The following is a 427-nucleotide window of genomic DNA, read 5'->3' as shown; positions in this document are numbered from 1 at the left end:
CTCTGTAGACCAGGCTGGCCTCGAACTCAGAAATCCGCCTGCCTCTGCCTCCCGAGTGCTGGGATTAAAGACATGTGCCACCACGCCCGGCTCAGTGGCCTCTTCTTGCATGGACACTAGCACTGCTGATGTACGCCTATGCTGATGGCATCACTACCTCTTTAAAGACTCCATAGCAGGACTGGGGGAGGCTGAGGCAGGAAGTGCTTGCCGGGCAAGCTCATTGGACCTGAGATCAGTGCTCAGAACCTGTGGAGAAGAGTCACCAGGCGGAATGGAGTGGGCTTGTAACCCTGGTGTTCGGAAGGCAGAGACAAGTGGGTCCCTAGGGTTTTCTGGCCAGCCAGCCTAACCCACTTGGCAAGTGAGAGACAGGCCGGTGAGAGACCTTGGCCCAAAAGACAACCTAGAAAGTCCTCTGGGCTCC

This window comes from Mus pahari, chromosome 16 (genome assembly GCF_900095145.1).
Source record: "Mus pahari chromosome 16, PAHARI_EIJ_v1.1, whole genome shotgun sequence".
Taxonomy (NCBI): Eukaryota; Metazoa; Chordata; class Mammalia; order Rodentia; family Muridae; genus Mus; species Mus pahari.
Note: the sequence above shows the minus strand (reverse complement) of the source record.